Source organism: Podarcis tiliguerta, assembly GCF_965153285.1.
Source record: "Podarcis tiliguerta genome assembly, chromosome: 2".
NCBI lineage: Eukaryota > Metazoa > Chordata > Lepidosauria > Squamata > Lacertidae > Podarcis > Podarcis tiliguerta.
The window spans coordinates 47,432,008-47,459,376 of record NC_139535.1 but is presented as its reverse complement, the minus strand read 5'-3'; the positions used below and the strand labels follow the sequence as shown (position 1 = coordinate 47,459,376).

The 27,369-nt window shown below is 39.8% G+C and overlaps 1 protein-coding gene and 1 long non-coding RNA gene across 3 annotated transcripts in view; one reads left to right on the top strand and one right to left on the bottom strand.

The window, feature by feature from the left end:
• The window catches only part of SLC6A1 (solute carrier family 6 member 1), a 73,149-nt gene that overhangs the window by 25,280 nt on the left and 20,500 nt on the right, over window positions 1-27,369 (top strand). The window lies entirely within an intron of this gene.
• LOC310672294 lies at window positions 7,421-15,926 on the bottom strand. Its single transcript, XR_014508499.1, has 5 exons — window positions 15,521-15,926; window positions 15,073-15,208; window positions 10,501-10,778; window positions 8,888-8,979; window positions 7,421-7,628 (listed from the first exon to the last, which is right to left on the bottom strand). It is a non-coding gene; the product is annotated as an uncharacterized lncRNA (long non-coding RNA).

Below are 27,369 nucleotides of genomic sequence, written 5' to 3'. Positions count from 1 at the left end.
AACCTACCTCATAGTCCTGTTGTGAGGATGAAATGGAGAGGAGGAGAACTATCTATGCCAATGAATGAATGAATCTTTATTTGCGTCAGCCATAGCAATGAAACAAAAATACAGTGGTACCTCTGGTTATGTACTTAATTCATTCCGGAGGTCCGTTCTTAACCTGAAACTGTTCTTAACCTGAGGTACCACTTTAGCTAATGGGGCTTCCCAATGCTGTTGCGCCACCGCCGTGTGATTTCTGTTCTCATCCTGAAGCAAAATTCTTAACCCGAGGTATTCTGGGTTAGTGGAGTCTGTAACCTGAAGTGTATGTAACCGGAAGCGTATGTAACCCGAGGTACCACTGTTCAATATACAAAGAACAGAAATAAAAAGTCAGTTATATAAAGTAAATTTTAGGGTTTTGAATCAGTAGTCAAATGGTGGATCTTATTCTGCTCATCTTGATCTGCCAAGAGAAAGGACACGGTGGCAGTGGTTGGGCGACGCATAATGACAATAAAAGAGGGGTGGTAATCTCATTCCTCAAGTCTTTATAAAAAGTGAAAGCCAAGTGGCCATCTATGCCTCTTTGAGCTCTTTGGATGAAAGGTGGGATATAAATGTGTAAAGAGGATGGAGTAAATGGGGCAGCTGGCTTTTTGGATATCCCATGTTTTAGGCCTCTCCATGCCCATTTCTGTACCACGTAAAAGTTTTGAACAGGCAGGATGTTGCCGGTAGAGTAACATTAACACATGCTGCTATACTCCTGCTGGGTTGGACTTGCTGTGTCACATCCACACCACAGATTTAAAACTATTTTAAAGCACATGACTTTTATCCCCCAAATTCCTGAGAACTGTCATTTGTTAAGGGTGCCAGGAATTAAAGCTCTGTGGTGGGTAAACTACAGTTCCCATACAGTTAAATGTATGGTGTGGTTTGCACCGAGTCCTCTTTGCTTATTTGGCTACACAGTGCCTCATTTACATCAAATCATAAGCTTTTTACTACTTTAGTTATCTGTTACATTTATATCCTGCTTTTTCCAGGAGGAGCCTCTGAGCAGTGTTTTTAGCTTTAAGACAGTCACATGTAAGAACTGAGAGATAGTGCTTTCACAAAGCCACCTAAGTCAGTTTAACATCTACTGTCAATGTAACAATGATATACTTGCGTTAATTTAGGAAATACAAGAGGTTGCTGGGGAAGGGATCTGATCTATCTAGGAACACGTTGGGAAGCATTAAAATTTTAAATCAGAAAGTGCCACAGATCCAACAATGTTACTCACATGTGGGGGAAATCTGATGATGTAGCCCTTTTTGCTTCCAAACTGAATTAAGTATTTGAAATTTGGTTAGAGAATAAATCACTGAATAGTCCACTTTGAATATCTGGTACCGGAATTTGCTGTACAAAGGTTAAACCAGGTGTCCCATCTCAGACAAGGTCTCTGAGTTCAGGACAACAATTTTATCTCTATCTAGCAAAACACTGAATGTTTACTTCTTGCTTCATTGCTTAAAAGCAATCTCTTTTTTTATTCCAGTCAATTTCATATTCAGCTAGCAATGTATCTTATTAAATTGTTTCCTTTAATAATACTTAACTGACTATTTAATAAAATTACATCTCTTTCTATAACAGATAAGCAAATTTGATCCAGTCTACTGTTGAGATGACTGCTCCTCACCAGAGGATTTTCTTTTGAAACATTTCTACAGTTTGGCACCAGGTGTAAACATTTTTCATAATTCTATAATGGAGTCCACTCTTTATTTCATCCTTTCAGTTTTATATCATTCCTTAGATCACGCTCATATATATATATATAGTTATATATAGATATAGATTAGATATAGATAGATAGATAGATAGATAGATATAGATATATAGATATAGATATATAGATATAGATATATAGATATATAGATCCATGATGATCAGATCCAGTCAAGCAAGCAAATGCTGCTTCACAAATCTATTCAGATAAATAAGGTACTAAAGAATTAAGTAAATAAATAGTTAGGGAGGATAAAGCAGTTTGTGGCTACCTCTTTTGGGCTGTCGACATCGACTGGTTCTGTATTTTCACCTACTTTGTAAACTGGTATCCCTGAATTTAAACCAGGCATAGGCAAACTTGGCCCTCCAGATGTTTTGAGACTACAATTCCCATCATCCCTGACCACTGGTCCTGTTAGCTAGGGATCATGGGAGTTGTGGACCCAAAACATCTGGAGGGCCAAGTTTGCCTATGCCTGATTCAAACCCTATATCCTCATCCTGTGATGATTGGTTTTGCCATCTCCTGCACTTCATGACTTAATTTCAGTTTTATGCCGAGGGTCTCTTAAGGATCATTACCTTCTGCCATTGTTGAAAGGGCTCGTTTCATGTCCAACCACCACTGGCAGGAGGACCCCCAACACTATCTCCTTGCTGCTCCTGCTCATCTTCTCCTCCAGCCATGATACCACAGCACTATACCTCTCCTTTTTGCATGTAAGGGGGCTCCTTTTCATCTGTCTGTCCACCAATAACAGACCTCTATAAAGGAGAAGTAATGGAGAATATGAGAAGAGCTGGGGGTTTTGGTAATTTATCATGGGAAGAGTAAACAGAAAGATTTGTTGGGGTGGAGGCTTAGTGGTGGCCACAGCAGTTTCAGTCCTTTATCTTAAAACACAGTTGTGTTGAGATTTAGAGCTCCTCTTGGCAGCCACTGGCTGACAGCTACATTTTCCTCTTTCACGATGACACATACATAGCTTTTTTCCCCCTAAAGCATTTTTGGAAGGGAGCAGGGCAGTCACCACAATTTTTTTGTGGTTGGTGCCATTTTCTCCCAAAACGCCTCCAATATTGCTACATCCAGGGCATTCATGAGAAAGAAAATATCAGAAGCCAAACAGAGGATGGCAGCAGCAGAGCTTTATTATTATTATTATTATTATTATTATTATTATTATTATTATTATTGAAAAAGTGAAAGTGACAGAATGTGCATCTTTTTGCAATTGTTACCAAATATGTGTGCCTGTACATACATACTTGCAAACCTGAATCTTCTTACACATGTGCTCATGGACCTGTTGTTATGGGGATCTTGACTAGGCTCAAGTGTACATCACAGAGCTTGTTGCAGTTGACCCAATTGTTTTAAATTGCCCGTGTTGTCTTGCCTATTGGAGGGAATGAACAAGGACCAGAAAATTTACTGTGATTAAAACAATCTTGAAACAACACCTAAGGCTGTCAGGTCTCAGTCCTTTCTATGAATGCCCCAGCTGTGTGATGTGGAACAGATAGCAATAAGCGAAAGGGGCTTCTCAGTAGTGGCCTCACACTTGCTTGGCTCCTGTATCAATGTCAGTTTAGCATCAGACAAGCACCTTTTTAATTTCCCCAAATTATGGAGTGATTCTAAAATTTGCTTTAACACAGTGGGTTTTACTGTTCTGCTCTCTCTCACATTAGTTTTGTCCTGCACACATACTTCTTGCTTTTTAGGGATGCATTTTGATCACTTGTGTGTTTTTCTTTAATTTGTTGGCTTATATTGTTGCTGTAATTTTTGCTCTAGGGAACTTGTTCTTAGGAGGACATAAATGAATAAATAAATTTTGCAGTAAACTATAAGTGGCTGAAAGCAGGACATAAAACAAGGCGAGTAGTTTCAGTAGTTCAGTCCTAAAACCATTGGTTGCCAAACTATTGCAGGCATAGGCAAACTTGGTCCTCCAAATGTTTTGAGACTACAATTCCCATCATCCCTGACCACTGATCCTGTTAGCTAGGGATCATGGGGGTTGTAGTCCCAAAACATCTGGAGGGCCGAGTTTGCCTATGCCTGAGCTATTGACTGTCAATCTATTTACAAGGAGGAAAGCAAGGACTTATGTAGTCATTCTCATATGGCCCTGGACAGTTCTCTGAATGGAGAGGTATAGAACGTGGAGCCCCCTAAGGGGCCTGTGGTTTTTTTAACTTTTAACTTATAAACACTCCAGAGTTAGGGATGAGCAGTGAAGTGGCCAGGTTTGCTCAGGGACATTAAAATACACAGATATTGTGAAGGGCTTGAAAAGGACCTCTTCAGATTCAGTTGAATGAGCAATCAGATGCCAAATTCAGTTGAAACATAAAGTGATGCATGTCATGGAAAAATAATCTGAATCACACATTTACAATCATGGGGTCTAAACTAGCTGTGACTGACCACGGGTGAAATATTGGGGTCAGAGTTGGTAGCTTGCTGAAGATGTTGTCCCTGTGTGCAGCAGCTGTGAAAAAGACAAATTCCATGCTAGAAATCATTAATAAAGGAGTTGAAAATAAAACTGCTGATATCATAATGTTGTTATGCAAATATACAATGCAGCCACATTTAGAACACTGTGTACAGTTTTGGTTGCCTCATCTCAAAAAAAGATTATTGTAGAGTTGGAAAGGGTTCAGAAAAGGCAGCCAAAAGGATAAGGGGATGGGGAAACTCCCCTAGGAGGAAAGGTTACAGCATTTGGGACTTTTTAGTTAGAGAAAAAGTGAAAGGAGACCTGACAGAAGTTCACAGCATAGAGGAAGTATATAAAACCTCTACCCCCCCCCCCATAACACTAGAATTCATGGACATTTAGTGAAGCTGAATGTGGAAATATTCAAGACAGACAAAAGGAAGCAATTCTTCATGCACCACATAGTTGAACTGTGGAACTCACTGCCACAGGATGCACTGATGGCCACCAACTTAGATGGCGTTACAAAAGGATTAGACAAATTCATGGAGGACAATGCTATCTATCTCTGTTATATATGATGGCTGTGCTCTGCCTTCACAATCACAGGCAGTTGCCAGACACTGCAGTGCTGTTGTGCCCAGGCCCTGCTTGTGGGTTTCCCACAGGCATCAGCTTGGCTACTGTCGGGACAGAATGTTGTTGGACTAGATGGACCACTGGCCTGATCCAGCAGGCTCTCCTCAAATTCTTAGAACAATTTAGCTTTGCTGAAACGTTTGTTACCATCTGAAATAAATTTGTGCATGCTGATGTTCCCTTAATATTATTGGCTGCTAATGTGTTAATATACAGGTGCCATAACGCGTTGGGTCTTTACTGCTGTAGTGAAAATGGATTTGACTACTTATCTGGCTGCAGTGCACCTACTGCTAAAGGAAGCTACGTCTGCTTATTCTTAGTGACATGTATGCAGGGCCAGGCAATTTAAAGAAAATAACCTCTTATTATCCAAAGAGGAACTGTCTTCAAGCTACAATAAAGCTTTTTTCTTTTAAAAGCAAACCAATAGCAGTTTGTCTTTAAAAAGTGAGCTGTAACTCTAGGGTAATCACAGGTTTGAAAGCCAGAAGAAGAATGCAATTCATACAGAAATCTGAAAGGTAATTATATGGTTGTAGGCAATGGATGGATATAACAAACCAATTCCGCTTCACTAAGTCCTGGAGGAGGTCATTCTACTCCAACCAAAAAAAGAGAGTGGGTGGACCCAGAATGGCTTTTACTGCCCATTTCAGACATTCCCACAGAAACTTAACATGGCTGAGCATCTCTGCACACCACAAAGCCATTACGTTGTTGTTGTTGTTTAGTCGTTTAGTCGTGTCCGACTCTTTGTGACCCCATGGACCAGAGCACGCCACGCACTTCTGTCTTGCACTACCTCCCGCAGTTTGGTCAAACTCATGTTTGTAGCTTCGAGAACACTATCCAACCATCTCGTCCTCTGTCATCCCCTTCTCCTTGTGCCCTCAATCTTTCCAAACATCAGGGTCTTTTCCAGGAAGTCTTGTCTTCTCATGAGGTGGCCAAAGTATTGGAGCCTCAGCTTCACGATCTGTCCTTCCAGTGAACACTCAGGGCTGATTTCCTTAAGAATGGATAGGTTTGATCTTCTTGCAGTCCATGGGACTCTCAAGAGTCTCTCTCAAGAGCCATTAAGTTAGAGAGTGGTTAAAATATTGGCCCCTTGTGGTATAGAGGAAGGCCATGAGGATGTGATATGGGGACCTAGTCCCACATCCCGATAGTCTGGTATACAAGAAGAGCGTGCTATTCTTACAGACCCCTGGCCAGGATCCAAAGCCCTAGTGTTAAGACACATCATCCCAGCCCCATGGCATCTGATGTGGAAAGGCTACATGGATACAGCAAAGATATCACACCTGGGAACAAGGGGGCGCATTAATCTAAATTTTCTAACTGCACGAACTCCCCATCAGATATCCCACACTGAAAAATTAAGCCAAATGAACCAAAGCATGCTTTGCTTCTTGCTTACGCCCAGTGTAAGCAGCAGTTTCTCCATAAGAGTCAGTGGGTTTTTTTATCTAATTAACAGGAAAATCAATGTAAATCCCAAGTCAGTGACACTAACACTGGTACAACAACCACTGGATCATCCTGAGAGTTCTCTGTCTATTCCTGTTGCCTCATCAAACTTGTGTTGGCACAGCTAGTACCTCTCAAACACTGGGCTTCTCCCTTTCTCACCAAGATTGCCTGTTCAGCACAACTCAGCTGGTGGCTTAAACTGATCCATTTATGGTGGAGAGAAGGTTTGGCATGGTGCCACACAGCATCATCATTATTCAGCTAGTATTCCACAATAATATACTTGAAAAACCACATTTTCATCTACTGCAAAACAAAAACAAAAACAAAGTTTGTAAAAGATCTGGAATTGATCCTCAGCATCTTAATTTGTGTGATATGTGCACCATCCAAGTTTCTGAGTGGAAGGGTTGGAGGTTGGTGGGTGAGGTTTAGGAGAAGTCTCTTTTATGCCACTTCCCTCTGACTGCCCATGACAGCAATCATTAGCTGCAGACAAAATTTCATCGCAATAACCAGGTTTTTCCATAGCTCAGGCAGACACGTAGTTCCTCTTCTAATTTCCTACACATCCACAACATCAAAATTTCAGAATATTTGGCTTTAAATAGAAGAAAAGCTGCAAAAGGGCTATCCCTGTGCACATGCTAATAACTCTGACAATTACTTGATGGAGGAGCACAAGTGTCTGTAAGGGGTGTGACTACAGCCACATAGCTTTTCTTAATTTGGGCATAAACCATCATTAGTGTGGAAAGGAAATTGTACATCTGTGATGTTAAGTATCCTTAACAAACTAATGTTCCCAAGATTTGGGGGTGGGGGACACCTTGATTGTAGGGAAAATGTATGCTATGGGTGTGATCTATGATACGTAGCCAAGCAAGAGATATATTTTTTTATGCTGTACAAGAAATATGCTCCCAAAAGATGGTAATTTGCTCCAAAGCAGCAGTGGGAAACTGTGGCTTTGGCCTAATTTCATGCTGTTGGCAGAGTACCTGGAGGGAAAGAAGGGTGGAAGAAGAGCCAAAACAGAGGGAACATAGGAGGGAGGAGATGGGAAGCCATCTGCAAGTCATCAGTTCAGACCTATGGCAAGAGTGATATGTCCCTCCCACAACAGAGAGGAAAGACAGACAGAACCAGAAAGAAAGGACCCAACATTTAGCTCGGACCCCACCTACCACAAGCTTTAGTTCAGCCCTAGCTACTGCAGCTACACACCTCCTGCTGGATTACGCCTCTGTAGGATGCAGCTCTCTCCAGAGAAAGAGAGTTCTTCACCTATGCATTAAAGAGAAGAAAGCCCTGCAAAGTCAGAGAAGACTAGAAGAGAACGGGAAAGCAAGTCGCAACTAGGATAGAGAACAACTATGGTCAGTTCCTCACCATACATTTAAAGCACATTCAATGTACACTTAGAGCACATGACTCTCCCCCCTCCCCACCAAAGATCCCGAGAGCTAGTTTCCCCTTCTACAGAGCTACAATTCCCAGCACCCGTAGCAAGTTACATTTGTATTCCTCTGTTTTTGAAGACTCCTCTCCCTTTATTTTTGGATTTCTGCAAATGTGGGGATTTCACCAAACCCTCTGATACCTGCCTCTTGTGCCATTTTGATTATGAGCAAAGATGCCTAAAGACTGAAAATAAGAGGAAATGTGTAAATCCTTGAGTTCCATCTGTAGAAGGCCTTTCACATAACCCTGAAATGTCATTTGTAGAGGTCCGGGGGGGTGGCAACACAAGAACAGGCCTTTTCTGCAGTGGCTCCCCACTTGTGGAATGCTCTACCCAGGGAGTCTTGCCTGGCACCATCATTATATTTGTTTAGACTCCAGGCAAAAGCTTTCCTCTGTAGCCAGGCTTTTGGCCTTTTAACTGTCTGGGGCCTTTTAGAAGTGGGTGGGATGTTCTCATTCCTCTTGGTTTTAATATACCTATGTGGTGCGGCATGTGTGTGGTTTGTGTTTTTTGTCTGTTTATTTGTTTGGTTGTTTGTAAGTTGCTTTGGGTTGCCCTGGGCAAGATAAAACAACTAACAAATTTAGTAAATAATAAATGATAATATATATTGTAAACATCTACCATGAAAGTTATTTAGCTGTCATAACAGGGAAAGCAAAGCTAAAGGTATTTGATAGACAGCATAGATGCTACAATTCACCTAAAAACATGAAACATTTTATTTATTAAATGTGTTAGTCACTTTTTATCTAAAAGGTGTTTTACGTTTAAAAACATAGACACAAATTCATTGTGCTAAAGAGAAAAAAGATCATATAAACATTAGCATTTCATGAACCAAAGTGTTATGGGCAAAAGTCCAAAGCTGGATAACAAAAAGGTTCATATTTAAAAAAAAAAAATACTGAAAGCATTTATAAAACAAAAATATCAACAACAGCAACAGTAAACAGATTCAACAGATTTAAACTCTGATAGGTTAATAACCTATTAATGCTTATGTTCTTAGATAATCCTCTGCCCCCTCTATCAACTAACGTTTTCACCTCCCAACATAACCATGAAAGACACTCACCCAGCTTTCTTAAAAATCTTCAGTGATTGAGGTTCCAAAATTTTCTCTGGCTTTACACTTAGAAGATTAAGCTGCTTGCTAAAGAAGCTTACCTTTGGTGAGAGAAAGTACATCTAAAATTAGTCCACCTCAGGCTATTGAGCTCCAGTGAATGTTTTTATAAGTGGAAAAAATCACAAAATCCATGACCAGCCACGGCAGCTTATTTCCTCCCCCCCCCCCTTTAAAGCCCCAAACTTTTAATGTACGGCAATTTTGTAGGATCAGAATGGAGAGCATTTATTTATTTATTTGTAGTTCCAGGTTTGGGCAGACATGGGGCAAATTGCAACCTTTCTGGTTTGGTTCTCAAATTCGGCTGATGCCCTGACATATAGGCCAACATCAGTCCCCCATAGCTGGCAGAACACAATGGATTGTGAAGTTGTGATGCTGCAAGCATCACATACCTTTGGGCAAAATAATGTTGTGTTGGGTCAAAGGACTAGTCACAAGGTTCATGCTTTGTGAAATTTCTTTGAATTATACTATACAGAAGCCCAGTCAGAGCTCAGATTGGAAAACGGTAGCAACACAATGAAACAACAACAGAGCAATAAATTACTTGTGTGTAGGCAAAATTATATTAGATCTGAACCAACAGGTTTTCTCCTGAGAACCTTTAGCAAAACGGGACCTAAAATTGCAGTGATGAAAGTTTGTAGGGATGATTTACCAATTGTGCAGCAATGTACTTCCTCCTTGGTTACTTAAACAGGGTGGAGTGATACCGAAATTGTGGAACTGGGGATGTGAAAGCATTTTTAAAAACACAAAAACCAGAATATCCCTCAGAATGTTACATTGTGATGTTCATTCCAGGGACATGATGCCCAACTGACTCCATAAACCCACTACAGTACTACCAAAGGTCAATTTAAAAAGCCATGGTTCTATTAATTGTCAAGAGTTCGAAAGCACATCAAAGTGCAAGTAGATAAATAGGTACCACTCCGGCGGGAAGGTAAACGGCGTTTCCGTGTGCTGCTCTGATTCACCAGAAGCGGCTTAGTCATGCTGGCCACATGACCCGGAAGCTGTACGCTGGCTCCCTCGGCCAATAAAGCGAGATGAGTGCCGCAACCCCAGAGTCGGTCATGACTGGACCTAATGGTTAGGGGTCTCTTTACCTTTTTTTAACCTGTGCTTGATAACACCTCCAAGCACAATGGTCTTGGGAGGCCAACACCAGGTACATACACTTGAAACTAGCTGACTGCTGGGACAGGATGCTTGGAAAATGAGATGCTCAAAACCCATCTATTGGTGACATGGCAAACAAGGTGCCTGGGATGGGAGAAATGTAAGGCCACTGTGAGCTACTTAATTCTACTTCCTCTCATAGACTCCCAATGCAATATTTCCCACCCAAACGCATGACAAGCACACACTAAAAGTAAACATCAAAAAGTTTCTACAAATATATATATGAAAATGTGTTTTTCAGGGGCTATATACTTGCTATTTTACAGTCCAACCCATGCTTTTACCATAAATCTGGATATTTTTCCATATAGCTTAGAAATTAGGAGCTAAATAACTCGGGGCAAGATCTTAGCTCTAGAGATGATTACCATGAACTCCACCCTCGTCTTGGCAATGGATGCCAAGGATGCTATCACTCTCTTCTGACCCTGTGTAAAGCCCAGCCAGCTCTTGCATCATGGCCTTGCAATTCTCTTTCACCGGCATCTTGATTTAAATGTTAGGCTCTTGTCAAAATGTTTAGCAGGTTGGTCCACTCAAAGGTTCCATATAATTTGAGAATCTTCCATATTTCAGATTTCTGTCTGAGTTTAAAGAAAGTGTGTTCAGTTACTTTGCTGTTCAGAGGTTCTTTGTTTTAGAAGGTCTACATTTTAAAAATAAAATAAAATTTTTAATTAGACACTAAATGGTTTTAAGATTTTAAGTTCTCTTATGATCCAATACTGATTTGTGTCTTTATGGAATAAACATAGAAGCAAACACTGTGCTTATGGTTTATATGTTGCTAACGCTAGAATGTCCTTTAATTTCTTCATGACATCCCATTTGTTTATTTTGGACAGTTCCTTTAAGATGGAATGCAAGGAATGGTATCCTTAATTGCCATTTAATCAGGGAGCCTAATTAAGTCTTAGCACAAAACATTTCCATGGGAAAGCATCTACATATGGTTAATTGCAGCTGGAATAGCAATTATAGGCAGTCATGTTGCCCCTCACTGCAGAAACACGAATAGTTCATAAAAATTAGGAATGCTTAAAAAGAGAGCTTAGTTTTCTCAAAGCTCAGAAATTTCTGAAAAATTATCCTTAGTATGAACATAACATTGCTATGGGCTTTTCCTGACAAATAGTTTATGAAATTATTTTTTTTAAAACCTGATTTTTCACTAGATCTTGTTTTTTATATTTTAATGTTAGACTGATATACAGTGTGAACAATCACAAATTACTGCTTATCTTTCAGTAGGATCAGTGTGTAACTACTGGGGAAATATTATTATACTATACTGGAAATTTGAATAAATATTGCATGATAAGGCACAAACCACAAAGGACTTTCCCCCATGCTAATGTGTAAAAAAATTATATCCTAATTTTACTAATGGAGGAGGAATAATAATATAATAATTATAATAATTTATTATTTATACCCTGCCCATCTAGCTGAGTTTCCCCAGCCACTCTGGGTGGCTCCCAATCGAGTGTTAAAAACAATACAGCATTAAATATAAAAAACTTCCCTAAACAGGGCTGCCTTCAGATTTCTTTTAAAAATAGGATAGCTGCTTATTTCCTTGACATCTGATGGGAGGGCATCCCACTACCGAGAAGGCCCTCTGTCTGGTTCCCTGTAACCTCACATCTCGTAATGAGGGAACTGCCAGAAGGCACTGGATCTCAATGTCTGGGCTGAACGATGGGGGTGGGGACGCTCCTTCAAGTATATAGGACCGAGGCCGTTTAGGGCTTTAAAGGTCAGCACCAACACTTTGAATTGTACTCGGAAATTTTAAACAGATTTATACCGTGAATTTGGCAGTTCTAACCCAATTGACCCTGGCCTGCATCTGACCACGTCTTGTCTCAAGTTTGACCAAGCCACTCATGCATTGCTGAGTCCTCTTTTTTAAAATGTTGAACTAATTATACACAAGATTATATACAAAACAGATGTGTACATTTATTATACATTTAAGATTAGTATTTTATGCAGCTATATGCATTGGTGCAGGTATCTGTTTATGTGCTGATTACTTTGAGAAACATGAGGTATAATATCTGTATAATACATGTAAGATACAAGAAGAGTTTTTAGAGGAACAGGTAAAAAATGACAGAATTGGGGGGGGGGTGGATCTGTCCAAGTAAGCTCAGTGCTAAGATATTCAAAAAATCCCTATCTAGAATCACAGAATTCTAGGGTGGGAAGTATACTGAAACATATTTTACTATGTTCTATATATGCTGCAACCTGCCCAGAGTGGCTGGCAAAACCCAGTCAGATGGGTGGTGTATAAATATTATCAATTAATTAATTAATTAATCCCAATCCACAAGCCTGGAATGACCATCATCCAATCTTCCCCACTTCTAAAAGATTATATATTTGTATTGCACCACAAAGAGAGAATATGAGGCATGGGGAGAAGCATTGCATAGACCAAAAATTGGGAGGTGCAAACCAAAGCAGTAATACTTTTAAGATAAAGAGCAAAGTTTAATTAGGACTGAAATAATCAAAGCAACTGGTCATTTAGTTATATGCTGGGGTATATGTTTCCCATTGCAGTTCTGATTTCCAAGTTGGAATTAGATGCATTTATTCACAGGCTAATTTATTATGCTAATTAGTTCATTCACAATTACTGCACCATAACAACCAAAGGCAACTGTCCTCCTCCAGAGAAAGCGCAAAATAATCCCTTTTTGAAAAATGCATTCAGTAATTTTCCGTGTGAATTTCTAGAGTGTAGGGAAAGGGCACCGATGAAAAAGGGTAAAAGGGATTAGAAAAAATATTATGCAAGTCCATTCTACCAAAGCTGGCCAAGTAATCTTCAGAAATACTATGGAAGAATCCAAAAAGAGGCAGAGTTGGAGAGTCTAGTGAAAATTCCTCTGATTTAAGATCTTGTCATCTTCAAAGAAAAAGTATCCATTCTCTATCCCAGTGTTCATTAATTCAGTGGGGCATACTCCCATCGAAGTGGGTATAGGATTGCTGCTTTTTTGTGGCCTGTCTCTGAATTGCATGTGTTAATTGAAAAATCCTTCCTAATGCCATGTTAAACTCTAGTCTGTTGTTGTTGTTTTAAATGTATCTTTAAATTCATATTTTATCCCCAAAATACATATTCAGTGTGTATTTTATATCAACATACACATCTCTAAATTTATTTTACCCTGAAATTGTGAAAGCTTTTGCACATTCTTGTACTGTTTTTGAGCCAAGAACTTTATTGCAAAATTCGGTGAAATGCAAAATCCTAAAGAAAATTACATGTGAATTAGTGAATTACTTCAGGACGTGTAAATTAGGTTAAACCACTTAAAGTGAGATTCTTCTCCATGTCTTCTAACAGCACCATCTTAGACATATCTGTTTAGAATGGGGTTTATTCCAAGGGAAACTATGTATAGGGTTATACCCTAAATGCATGTATATTAAAGAAAGAAAGGGTGTTGGGAGAATACAATCCAGATGAAGTTAAGTGCTTTTAAACCAGGGCAGTCCAACTTTTCATACCAAATGGGCTGCAAGAGTACACAGAACCCAAGGGCTGCACACAACTTTGTTGCATGGGAGGCAGAGTGAGAGAAGAATTTGACACACACACACACACCCTTCATGCTGCCTTCCCAAAGCTGGCTAAGCTTTGAGTAGGAGCTGCAAGCACCTGGCAGAGTCCTAGAGCCTTCCTATCTCCTTTCCAAATCTGGGAAAGTGCTAACTAGATTTGAGGAAGGAGACAGGAGGCCTTTAGGACCTTATCAGAGCCCCCATACCTCCTTCCCAAAGCCCAGCACCTTGCTTACCAGCACAAGGGCTGCAGGGAGCATCAAATGTTGCTGAGAGCCATCAAAATAGGCCTTGAGGGCTGCATGTCGCCATTGGACTACCTGCTGGACCACTCTGCTTTTGAATCCATTGATTCCAATGTAAGACATTCAAATACAGGTATATGCTTAATGTTTCTGTAGAAATCAGTGGGACTTACAGTATTTTAAATCTGGAGTGGCATTCAAGTATTTCCATTATGTACAGAGAACCAACAACAAATAAACTCTGCCCTCTGCCTGTTGCTTGTTTTCACTAAAATTGAGAGTAGGAAAACATCATATAGACTGGTTTTGAACCATCATAAGGGCTGTGCAGCATTCCAACCATAGGAATGCAGAATCTACTGCATATGAAGGAAAATAATGATAACACCTTAGGGCTCACTTGTGAATCTCCAAATAAAATTCAGTGCAAGACATGATCCCAAGGAGAATGCACTGAAATTATCTGTAAGGTGTGCCAACCTCAGCTATTCCTTTTTGGAAGGGAAATGTAAATAGTTAATTGCAGAAAGTATCAGCTGCTTGCTAGCATTAGCTACACCATCAAAGCTTTTATTTTTAAGTTATACTGAAATAATCAGAATTGTTCTAAACATACTGGTAATAGCTTCCCTTCTAGTTAGTGGCCTATGGAGCTTGTGTTTTCTGTCGCGACTGCTCTGCTATCAAATGGTAGAATACAGCCTTACCTCTAGTATTGTCTTATTCATTTCAACAAGGTTATTTTGGAGAAAGGCGTTTCAGAACTGCCATATTCAGTAATACATGTTTTATTTAAAATACCCTTTTATTACAGCAGCTTCATGGAGAAATTGTGGCAGCTGAAAGCTCTGTGAAAAATGGACGTAGTGTTGAAATAAATGGAGAAAAAAGGAACGTGTGTTGCTTTGTCAATATATTAATGAAATTCAATCAGCATGCAAAGCAAAAGAAGGCCAGTTTTCACCTATTGACCTCTTGCAAAATATATAAAAACTTATCTTGAGCTCCTACTTTTTGAAGTGAGATGAAAGGCACTGCTTCGGTTTATCTCTTACCTTCAGAGCAAGCTTACTGATTGTTTGTCCTTATCACTTCAAGCCAGAAACTTACCAAGATTGCTAGACACTTCAGCAGCACACAGTTTTAAATTCCCAATTTGGCAGGAGGTGGAGATTTCTTGTTTCCATTTAAACTGCTTTCATTTCAAAATGAAATCCCATTTAAACCCAAAGGTTTGGATTGAAGCCTGAGGATCAAAAGAAAAGGGGAGAGAAAAAAGAAATTTGGGTTTAACTTGAATTGGTAGCTGAAAAGGTAACAGTCACATTCAATTGCTTTTCAGCTCCAATTTCTTGCACTCAGGCCAAACAAAATCGTCCTCCCTCCCCTGTGTTTATAATAGGACTGTCATATGTTTTTAATTTATTGTCATAGCCTTGAGCCATCATAAAAGATTATACAAAACATATGAACAGACCACTCCCCGCCAGCAAATTGGATCGTATTAGTCCAATGTATCAAATAACAATCACAATCATTATGAAATTGTTGGTCTTACCTTAGCAGCTAGAAAAGGGATATGACATACAGTATATTGTTATGAATTCAGGGATGCCAAACCCCTCTCAACTCCCGAATCCAGTAAGCGTTAGGATTTAATCAAGACTTGGGGTGTTAACCAGAGTGCTAGATACATCTAATCTCTGGAGCCAGCAAGTGTTAAAAGATAACCAAGTCAGGTTAGCCTCCTGGCAAAGTGTAAGGAGTAAGGAGAACAAAGGAATCGGCTCTGTGGGAGATGCAAATGGGGGGTTCCCTTCTCCCTCACTTTACTTGCAGCTAGTGAGAAGGACCAAAACCAGAGTTTATAGCTGAAAGTGTGTGTAGTGTGACCTAGAAGGGGGGAAAGCAGCAAACTGGAGAAAGTGTCAGAGAACAACATTTGAGTATGTGGCACAATGAGTCAGTGTGTCTGGCTGTTAACCAGTAGGTTGGAGGTTCAAACCTGCCCAGGGATAGCTGTGGGCAGAATTCCTGCACTGCAGGGCATTGGACTAGATGAAATCACCAAAGGAAACTTCTGCCAAATATTTTCAAATTTATCTGGAGTCACCATTTTTAGATAGCTATTATTAGTTATGAGGGTCAAGAGGTCATGAGTGTTGGGATACTGCCAGGGAGACAAAGTCCATCATGACTCCATGTCGTCTCCGTTGCGATCCATCGATGTCCCGTAAATACAGTATCAGCAATTAGCGACACGAGCTCCAGAAATAGCTTGCCACATTCCAGAGCTGATGCACGCTCTATCAGCAGAATTCACACAGCGAAAGATGCACGCAGGAGAGCATTATTTACAAGTTTATTCAGCGTTGGTCAGAACAAAGAAACATGACTGCCTGCTTCGGTGTCTCAGGCACAGAGAGAGAAATGAAGCATAGACACAACAGAAACATCCTGTGAACAGGAAATACGCAGGCTGTGACACAAACTTAAAAGGTGGAACGGAAATATCCTAACAATGAGACCATGATTGTGTGTGTGTGTCCTTTTTATGGTTTTCATATATATATATATATCCCAAACCCTATTTCCAGAATGATGTTACATCCCCAAAGCATATGGCAAAGGCCCTCTCCTGTAGCACTGGATCTCCAGCAAATGTGGCAGGAGGCTAGGCCTTGAGTACACAAGCAGGCTGGTGTCCAATGCATTTGAAATGTTTATTTGTTTGATTAACTTAAGTCTGAGACCCAGAGGAAACCTTCCCTGCTGACAATGCAGCCTTCCATTTGAGTGGCTGCATAAGCGAAGGAAGCTCCCCATTCTCTTGCTACCTAGGATGATCTATTGCAGGCTTCCTCAGCCTCAGCCCTCCAGATGCTTTGGGTCCACAACTCCCATGATCCCTTCCTAGCAGGACAGTGGTCAGGGGTGATGGGAACTGTGGTCTCCAAACATCTGGAGGGCCGAGTTTGAGGAAGCCTGATCTAATGTCTGCATCACACAAGCACTAGCAAATATATTGGTGAACATACATGGTTTTCTAAGGATCGCAATAGTTCAGAGAAACTGGGGGGGGGGTGACCCCAAACCAGAGGCAGTCGTTATTTCCAAGCATCTGTGCCAAATTAAGTCATGCTGCTTTTGCACCATTGCATATATTGCCACACTGCCATACTGAGCAAACCAGTTTCATTCTGTAATTCAGCAAAGAGCTTAAAGGGCAAGACTTCTACTCTCTGTCCTGGAGCAGAGATATATTTGCTGAAATGGCATTAGTCTCCTCTGACTAATCATAAACACTCCTATATCTGGTTAACAAGGGCCAAGTTGCATGTTATGTTAGACACAACTATTAAAAACCATGTTTAAATTGGTCACTTTTATTTGGAAAAGAAGTCAGCTATGCATCTGGATCACTCTCCCAGGCCAGACTGGGGGGCTCACACCCATTTTCCATCCCAAAACTATGGCTCTTATTTTACCTTGAAGGGTGCTGTTCAAAATAAAACTGGCCAGCTTAATCATGCCTTTTTAAAAAAGGATGGTTAATTTAGCATGTAGTTTGGCTCCTAGTGCAAGCTTTCCCTTAAAGTATGAACAGAAAGTTTCTGCTCTCAACCTTCCTGATCGGACTGGAACATATTTTGCCAGTGTGAGAAGTGAGCTACACTCTTCCAAGGTTTAGGTTTTTTTTAGGCCTCAGAGTCTGAACTTTGATTTCAGCATTGGCAGTGCTGCTCCAAAAGCAGTTCTCAAAACTCTTCTAGTGGCTAGAAATGGAGCACAGCATCACAGTGCAGACAGGATAGCATGACTTCCCCAAATAGCAACTGCTAGCAGCAATGCTAGATATGCTACAGTCTCCTCATTGTCAGAAGCAAAACATTTTGGTCTCCTTCGTATCTCTTCATTAAATACGACTTATTGGATATTCACTCAGTTCAAAGTGTTAATTGACTTCGGTAGACTTGAAGACAATCGGTTATATGCTAGAAATCAGAGAATTCAGTGATTAAAGAGCAATGTAAAATGTATAAATTTACACTCATGCACATCCTTTAATCTTGAATATACAACCCACCACAACAGATTTTTCAGTACATTTTCTCCTCATACTCAACTTAAGCCAAATTTTCCAGATAAAACATTATTTCTTTTATTTGGAAAATTCGACTTAAGTTGAGACACGGGTAATCAGCTGACTAGCAATACAATCTTATTACCCAGAATCTTGCTGACACCAAGGCATCTAAGAAAAGCTTCATCTTCAGTAGGCATCTTGATCCTCATCCCACTATCTTCCTCGGTTTTCAGAACCATGGAGTAATGGATAGAGAGAACCCCTTAATCTTCACCCAACCACCCACACTTGGAAGTCAATGTTAAATATTCATTCCTATCTTGGGTATAAGGTAGCTGAACAGTTAGTTGGCCAAGGGCAGTATGTTCAGTGGTAGATAGGAGCACTACAGCTGGAAAACTATTTGAGAGATGGAAATTAAGAGGAAATGTGTATTTTCAGGATCCCTAAACATTAAATGTTAAAGCTGTTTGCTAAATAACTGTATATGAAACAAACTATCATTTCTGTACTATAGAAGAAAATTTGGCCCATTAATTCCCAGAAGAACCTGCAGTTTACAATCTGAGAATGTACTTTAACAGCATGTGGATCATTTCACAGGTCAAAAAAACTGAATTCTTTTGTATAATTAACTTGCATTACCCCTTTTTACAAAGCAACTTCAGTTAAATTCCCTGAATTCTCATGTACCTATTTAAATCTCTGTACAACACCAGATTGTAATTCTGGAAGTCGTCTTCTTCTTCTTCTTCTTCTTCTTCTTCTTCTTCTTCTGTTGTATTCTGCAAAGGATTGCTGACACAAAACGAATGCATTCACATCTGAATGCTGGGTAGATTGTATGTGCACTTTGGGACCACTTAGCAAGCACTTGCCAGCCTGATAGCTCAGCTTGTGTTTAAAGCACTGTTCATAGCATCCAGCAAGCAACATCTGCAGAGTGCCTTGCAAGTTATACTGTCATCTGCATATAAATTAAACTGAGAATTTAAAGTGGAGTGTTAGAAACTTCCTTAGGATACAGGCAGGGACTAATGGCAATCAAAGGTTCACACACATTTCAAATTCAAAGTTCCTTCTCTGATGCAATTAAATGTAGCTGATTAGCAATTATCAGGAAAATAATTCACATTAAATATGATATTTATGCTCAAGCTGATAGCTAGATTTCACTCTCCACTTACCATATCATTATTAATAGGATATGTATTATCAACATGGAAAATATACGGAAGATTCCCCAAATCAATATATATATACAGTGGTACCTCGGGTTACAGCCACTTCAGGTTACAGACTCCGCTAACCCAGAAATATTACCTCGAGTTAAGAACTTTGCTTCAGGATGAGAACAGAAATTGTGCAGCAGCAGCGCAGCAGCAATGGGAGGCCCCATTAGCTAAATTGGTGTTTCGGGTTAAGAACAGTTTCAGGTTAAGAACGGACCTCCAGAACGAATTAAGTTCTTAACCCGAGGTACCACTGTACAGGAATGTACACAGGAAGCTTTGAACCTTTCTTCAGTCTCTAAAAAGCATGGGTAGCATTCAACTAAGTTTTACTCAGAGTAGGTCTACTGATATAGGTTCATTAATTTCAGTGGGTCTTCTCTGAATAAAACTTAGTTGAATACTGCCACATGTAGAAGAAGGAGAGGAGGAAACAGAGTTAGAAGGAAACATGTTTTGCTTGCTTGCTTCCAGTAGTAACATCACACAACAAAGTTGGGTGAGGATCATTATATTCATTCAAGTTGTTTATATCCTGTTTTTCAGGTGAACATTCTAAAGCAGTTTACACAGAACTTCATATATTAAAGCTATAATAAAAAGGCAGGAGACAAGCTACAGGGGGGGGGGAGGGGAAGGCCTTGTGTGGTGTAGTGGTTGAGAGCGGTAGTCTTGTAATCTGGGGAACCGGGTTCGCGTCTCTGCTCCTCCACATGCAGCTGCTGGGTGACCTTGGGCCAGTCACACTTCTCTGAAGTCTCTCAGCCCCACTCACCTCACAGAGTGTTTGTTGTGGGGGAGGAAGGGAAAGGAGAATGTTAACCGCTTTGAGACTCCTTAAAGGGAGTGAAAGGCGGGATATCAAATCCAAACTCTTCTTCTTCTTCTTCTTTTGAAAAGCTTTGGCGATTTTAAATTTGGAGTTTTAAGTATAATATGTTGGTATGGGAAACTGTCGTGTAACGGGCCAATGGCCGTAATAAAGATCAATCAATCAATCTTTTGAAAACTCTTTCCCTCAGGCAAAAATGGTTTGTGAGTAAACCTGTGATGGCAAATTAGGGTGCCAATAAAAAGTTGGCCAAAGAAAGAGGAGGGATGGCTAGGCCAGGCCACTTTTTAGGAGATAAATAATGGCCTGCCTGTTCTGTCTTCTCTCTCTCATTCCTCGGGGCAATGTTAGGCAGCTCTGTGGTGGCAGTTGGGAGAGGGGAAGCATTCCATCTGAAACACAGGGAGCTAAAGGGTGGACAGCTGTTCAAGCTTGTAAGATCTTTCCCCCTCAAAAACACGCCTGTTGCTGTTGCAGTTCAAGCTGGTGTGCAGCAGGAGCCCTGTACAGTATTAAGGACACAAAACTCTTCTTAGCACTTCAAATTCTCTTTGCCCTCCTACAAACCAGACTGGGCCAAAGGGCAACCGTTAGGCAGGCTCCATCCACATGCTGCAAGCCTGTCCCCATTTTACATCTGCCAGACTCTGCAGGCTGCTGCATCCCCGCAGCCATAAAAGAGAGGAAGTTATCTTTTTAGTGCTTTGTACTCACCAGAGGGGATGCTCTGTACTATGGTCTAATTTTATTACGGCAATGTTGCCTCTGGAAGTACTGACTTTCTAACATGCTGTTAGGCTACAGGGTGCCATGTCTTGATACAACTTCTTTTGGGGGGGGGGCGAAGCCTAAGGTTTTGTCTTCCTCTTATAGGTGGTCAGCCAAGAATGAGCAGCTGCTTTATGACTCATTAATTCTCTCTTATCTCTCCTATGTATTGGAGGGACAGAAATTATAAGCTCTGGTTTCCTCTTATTTCAGTAGAACAGTCTATCTGTGATTCCAGGCACTGTACATACATTATTGGCCACGGAGCTCTGCATCTTGGATGCCCATATGGGTGAGCCAGTGTCCTTCAAGGAACCACCCCAGGGAAAACAGTTCTTAATCCCCATCTTCCAGCAGACACTAGTCATGAAATACAAGCTAAGCAATGTCTCTGTTGAGCTAGCCTTGTAAAAGCTGAATAACTTCATTAAGAAAGCATCTAAAGACGTACTAAAATATTATTATTATTTAAATTTGTTAGTCACCCCCCCCCCAGAAAAAGTGATCCAAAAGAACTAAGTGTTGGGGGGCATTAAATCCAAGCATAATTAAAAGGTACCTGGCTCTTTGATGACAGATAAAGTTGTTCCTCTGTAATCTCCTGTTTTCCTAACACAGGGAGGATGTGTAAGTGGATTGAATGATGGGGAGGGTAGAAGAAACTGTAACCACCATCCTTTGGGGTGGGGGCAGGACATTAAACTAAAGGAAGGTTCTTCGGGCTGCAAGCTGGCAATCCTAAACAGACTGAGGGTAGAAAGAGTCACTTACGGTAATTTTAAAGGCAACGAATGCCTTTGTATCTCTAACTTACGAAGTGTTTCCTCCGTATTTGTGAGAGACTGGACTAGCCGTTCCCATTTAAAAAGACAGGACAATATTAATCTAATATTGACAATAGTATTCCTCTGCGGATGCAAAGATGACCTTAATATGAAGAAAACATACAGGCTTTGACTCTTCGTCTTTATGCAAAGTCTTTGCCATTGCTACTTCCCGACTGTGCCTTTAGGCACCAGCTAGCCCAGCTGCAGCTAATATAAAGAGTCACTCGTGTAGCAGTAAAGCAGCCAACGGGAGTGGAAGCAGTAATTGAATTGCTGTAGAGAGACATGACAGTGAAGCCTGGGGTTTATTTCTGCTAGGAGCTGGAGAGAATCAGGGCAGTCTGAGACAAAGCGTTCATGTAGCCTCAGGAACTAAAGGCCTAGTTTTTCATGGTTCTCAAGACATGCAAAGGTATAGACCATGTACATTTTTCTAATTCAGGATCTTCCTCATTTCCAACCTAAGATATTAAAACAAAAATTCTCATGGCTGTCACTAAAGTCTGAAATATAATCATTTGTAGTTCTTTTTAATCAGTTCCTAGCACCTTGAGTGCTTCAGGTGGCCACAAGCTTTTATGTTTGACTTGACTAATAAAAGAGTTCAGCTTTCAATGGAATTCCGAAAACAAATTATACCATTTAAGAAGCCAGTGTTTTGAGTATCTTCCACTTCTGTGCAATGGGTAGATGTGCTGCAGTTATCAGAAATTTTAGTAATTCCTTAAATTTCACTTCTGAATTGTTACCTTCAAACACATTTCTAAGAAGCAACTGAGGGGTAAATTAATTCACTTAAGATTGTCAGCATTTCTGGTCAGCATTTCTTCTGTTAACAGTCAAGCACTCCCAACAAATATATACATGAGTTCTCCTACTCCTGCAATTTCTTCAGTTTCTTGAGAAAAGCCTGCTTCCATATAACAAAACTGTACTAGGTTTCTGAACTACCACTGCATTGTTTTAAGAGCATGGACCCTGACGTGTGGACATGTTTGTTTCAGTGGTGCAAGTCTTTTCCCAAGCATGTCCATCTAATGTATGACCTAAGTCTGTCTTTCACTGCATCTAATGTTTCCATAGAAAGTCCTAGCAACATAATGAGTATATTCAACCCCATCTCTGTATGACACTGTTCTGTGTCCAAAATTAAGTGTTTGGAGGCTGTTGGATATGAGGGGAGACCGCAGAAGATGAAACAACTGGTCTTCTGTAAGCAACACAACAGGGAAGCAATTTCCATGCAGCTGAGGAAGTGTATTAAAGCTGACCGTTGTATAGTAACATCTTTGCTTATACTGGTCAACAGTAAACTACTATTTTAGTTACATTTTCCATCTTACCTTGACTTTTCATCATATCATTATAGACTGGGTTGTTTTAAGGTTTGGCAGCAGTGAATTTCTCAATTTTGTGGCCAATGTAGTTTCAAGCTATTTCACTTCCTGCACACTGGGTTGCTGGTTATTATTTATAAATGATTATTAACACATATCGTGCCAACAAAGGCCCATATAGGAGAAGCATTTTAAAAAGCAGAGATATCACCTTGCCAACAAAGGCCCGTATAGTTAAAGCTATGGTTTTCCCAGTACTGATGTATGGAAGTGAGAGCTGGACCATAAAGAAGGCTGATCGCCGAAGAATTGATGCTTTTGAATTATGGTGCTGGAGGAGACTCTTGAGAGTCCCATGGACTGCAAGAAGATCAAATGTATCCATTCTTAATGAAATCAGCCCTGAGTGCTCACTGGAAGGACAGATCGTGAAGCTGAGGCTCCAGTACTTTGGCCACCTCATGAGAAGAGAAGACTCCCTGGAAAAGACCCTGATGTTGGGAAAGATGGAAGGCACAAGGAGAAGGGGACGACAGAGGATGAGATGGTTGGACAGTGTTCCCGAAGCTACCAGCATGAGTTTGACCAAACTGCGGGAGGCAGTGGAAGACAGGAGTGCCTGGCGTGCTCTGGTCCATGGGGTCACGAAGAGTCAGACACGACTAAATGACTAAACAACAACAACAACATTAACACATATATTACTACATGTGTTTCCAGGGTGCCTCAAATAATAAAATAAATAAATAAAAAACATGAAAATAGTACAGTTCAGAAGAGCAGCATAAAGAAGTAGAAGGGCGTATTAGATTTTTTTTTTTAATGGAGCTAAGTTCGTAAATGCTAATCTATTATTTGGCTGTGCCTGCCTCTTAAATACATGAATGTGATGACATAATTTATTTATTAAAGTTTCCCCTAACCTTGACAGGATTGTATGCCATTCATTCCTCCTTTTTAGAGCTTTCTGGTGCTTATTTTTCAAGCCCAGCATTATTTTAACATTGTATACAGGGCTGAGTCAATACTAAATGTCCTGTTTTAGTTCTTTCTAGTTGTTGAAAAAGCTTGTGTTGTGAGTTTCAACAACTCTAACCAAAATTTCACTGTTTTTGTCTAAATCCTGAATACAAAGTGGTGGAACTGTGGTGGAAGCCCCAATAAATAACATCTTGGTTTGGTTAAAGATTTTGGTAATTGTGCCATTCTGGACCTAGAGCATTATGCAAAGGAGTTGGACAGAGTTATGCAAAGGTTTTCACATAATTCTCACACCTAATCAATTAAAAATATGATTTTGCATGCTAAAAAATTGTGATTTGGGAAATCTGAGCAAATATTGCGATTATTGCACTTATTTTAAACTGGAAAACAAAACTGGAAATCTTGAAAACAATGTAGTGATAAAAAGAAAAAAGAAACACTTCATTTGTGCTTCTAATTTTCATCAGTAGGTGGTGCTAGAAATTTGTGCACTGGCTATTTCAGCCACATTTCTATTATTCAGTGATGCCATTAATCTTTCTCCTAGATAAAGAAACTCACATTCATTGTGGGTATTTTTTACAGGTGTCTCAATATTCTGCACACACAAATCTACACTCCTTTTTGAATTAGATTGTTAGGTTTAAAAAAAATGAATTGGGGGCAGGACAGAACATTCTGAACTCAAATTTGAAAGAATGGCCCTTAGGGTGAATTTGGGAATGCAAATAATGTGTCATTGCCCCTGAGAATAGGGTAACGCTATTAGCAAATGTTGGTGCTCATGTGGAATCTGAGTACTATAACCCCTTTCCAACAACCCCTCTTTTTTCACATTTACAATTACAATCAAAAAAGTTAAGGAAGGTTATCTTCCCATGCCCTTTACTTCATCAGCATACATAGAGAAATATAACAGTTCCCAAAGAACTGATTCCTACTTGAACTTGTGAATCAGCAATGTTTACAAACCCAGATGACTGCAAGGCAAGTGATGCTCTTTGGAAGGAAAAAAGAAAGAAATTATTCCATTTCATCAGCTCATCTTTTCATTTCCATCTTAATTGGCTCATCCTTCCATTTTTCTTTTTTGTCTGCTGTGTGATCAAATGGAATAAAGGCAAGAAATATCAATTTTTACAAGACAATAAAATAAAGTGGAAGTTCACCACAGTAAAGTGAAAATTTAATCTAGTGTGGATTATGATGAGCAAAGGAAGCCCAACACATTGAGGACTACAGAGACCCATGAAAATCTCATAAAATTTGAGCTGGTCCCAGTAAAATGCATGACTTGTCTTTACAAAGTCTTACTCTACCAGATTCTGTGTATAAAATGGATTTGATTGTGTAATATAATCACAACAAGCAGAGGGGCTTGCACTTCAAATGGAGGTACACACATTTCTAAAAATGCTGGATGCCAGTGACTGAATGCAATGGTGGACAAAGTGCAGGCACGCTAAATTGTTCTTTACCCAGCAGATTCAAAAAGATTGGTCTAAATACAATGCTGCTTCTCTGAGATGCAACTGTAGAATAAAGGGGAGAACAGTTTAGCTAAGGGTTTATAGAAAAGAGTTCTGATTACTGACATTTTGATTGGAAATAATGGCCAGAAGGCTGTAATTGAAAAGCTAATATATTTGGATTATAATTTATCACTGATGGGTTCCTCATCAGTCATACTGACAGTGCAACAATTGTCCATTAGGCATTCGCTGAGATATTTTTTTAAACCAAAGCTTGCATTCATTATATGCTTAATACTAAATATTCCTTTTATCTTCTAACTCTTTCAAATAATGAAAGTTGAAATGCATGGGTTACATCCAATGCTGGTCCACTCAGAGTAGACCCATTGAAATTAATGGACAGAACTAACAAGTCTATTAAGTCCAACAGGTCTACTTTGAGGAGAGCTTAGTTGGATACTATCCTATGGGTCCGTGTTCTATTTAAAAAATTTTAGTTTCATTGCTATAAGCATAGGCAGCTACTGTGCAGTTCATTGTAAAATATAACTACTTTGTGGTTTGGTTTATTTATTTATTTATTTTTGCATGGAAGTTATCTGAAAGGGCAACAAAGTAAAATACCTTGGGAGGACTCTCCTCTGATGGAGGTTTCTAAGCAGACATTAGATGGCCATTTGCCAGGGATGCTTTAGTTGAGATTCCTGCATTGTATGAGGTTGGACTACATGACCCTTGGGCTCCCTTCCAACTCAACGATTCTGTGATTCCATTAGTACACAGTGTGACAAAGGTATCATAAAAAATAATGTGATCATTATAAACCGCTAGCTGAAATGATCACAACATTTGTGATCATTTCAGCTTCTGATTATGATGGTTCTCTCTGCCTTGTCTTGGTTCATTTACCTGAAATGTGTACTACAAAAGCAATTATTAATGCCATTAAACAATATTGTATTATCGTAACCATAAAGTATACTTGTTGGCATGCATATTGCCTATTTGTTTTTCTTCAAAGAAATCCAGCAGCGATCAAGGGAACATGCAAGTTAAGGTGCAAAGTTAGACCTGAATCCTAAGAAGGTTTCCCTTTGTTTCTTATGTTGTTCAAGTAAGAATAGCATTATGACCAATTCGCAGAGCAAAATAATTGCACCCTGCATTCAGATACTTGAGACACACCTGAATGGTGTCCTAGCGGTATGGGAGCAGCTTTGCAGGGAGCGGTTCCCACAACCCCAAAAGGAGAACAGTCATAGTTCAGTGGCAGAGCACAAGCTCTGCATGCAAAGGATCCCAGGCTCAGTCCTTGGCATCTTCAGGTAGGCCCCAAAAAGACTTGATTTAAATCCTATTGAGCCAATGTCATTCATAGTAGATAATACTGATCTAAATCGGTCAAAGTTCTGACTCAGTATAAGACAGCTTCCTATGTTTAAATGCCTTAAACAGTCCATAAAGTGTAATGATTTGCTAACCCTTTAAAATCCAACCTTTGAGAAAAGATTAAAGGTTTTATTGTTGATTTATTTTTTGTTTATATGGTTAAACCACCTAATTCATAAGATAGATATTGTGATGGTGTTGGTGGGCACTAAAAAAGTATAATAGCCATTGATAAAATCATAACTAGAACCAAATGACTAACAATAAACAGAAATAATTATCTAAAACCATTTGAGAAATTAAAATGTTTTCAACAGATGACAAAACATCAGAATTGTAGGTGTCCATCTAATTTCAATAAGATCAGTGCCACTACGCTGAAACCCTTGAATCAAGTAGAAGATAAAGGAATGTGTGGCTTCTCTAGATGATCACAGTGATCTGGCTGGTGTATAAGGCAGTCTTTCAGGTAACCT